The following is a 726-nucleotide window of genomic DNA, read 5'->3' on the forward strand; positions in this document are numbered from 1 at the left end:
AGCCAGATTTATTTCTATAGCACTTTATACAATACTGTTTCTTTCAAAGCAGCTTCATGGAAATAAACAGGAAAATAACAGTGTTAACAGATTCAGCTGTAAAGCAGCTCTGCAGAAGACAACAGAGTCATTATTTAGATCAGTTCTGTTGCAGAAGTGCATCAGTTATGCTCAATGACTTCAAGGGCACACAGCAAAAACTGATTTTCTTCCTCAGTAAAAATATCTAAGCATTCTTAAATCAAGATGCATTTACTGCTTAAAACAATACCAAAATCTGCCGAAGGGGTCAGAAAAAAATCTACTTCATTCCAAGGGAAAAAGAGATTATTTTTCTGGCCACGTTGGCTGATATTTGTTAAAGATGTAATATCTAATGCCATTGACCTACTCAAGTAAATGTTTCTTGATTTAAGGATTCCTAGATATCTGCAATGGTAAACAAGACAAAAACATTGAGGGGAAAAAAATCATTTTTTTGCAGTGCATACTTTGAGCTGAAATCATCTTCATGTTCATCAGGTCTCTCTGATGTCTCCATCTAGTGGCACAGATCAGTCAGTGCAACTCAAACACATGATGAGTGTTTCATTAATGATGTGCAGCCTTCAGCACATTTCAATGTACATTAATACTGGAATATATTATCTACCGCAGTCTAACTTTGTGTGTGTGTGTGTGTGGGGGTGTGTGTGTGTGTGTGTGGGTGTGTGTGTGTGTGAGTGA

Source organism: Sinocyclocheilus anshuiensis, unplaced genomic scaffold, assembly GCF_001515605.1.
Source record: "Sinocyclocheilus anshuiensis isolate Anshui unplaced genomic scaffold, SAMN03320099.WGS_v1.1 scaffold3384, whole genome shotgun sequence".
Taxonomy (NCBI): Eukaryota; Metazoa; Chordata; class Actinopteri; order Cypriniformes; family Cyprinidae; genus Sinocyclocheilus; species Sinocyclocheilus anshuiensis.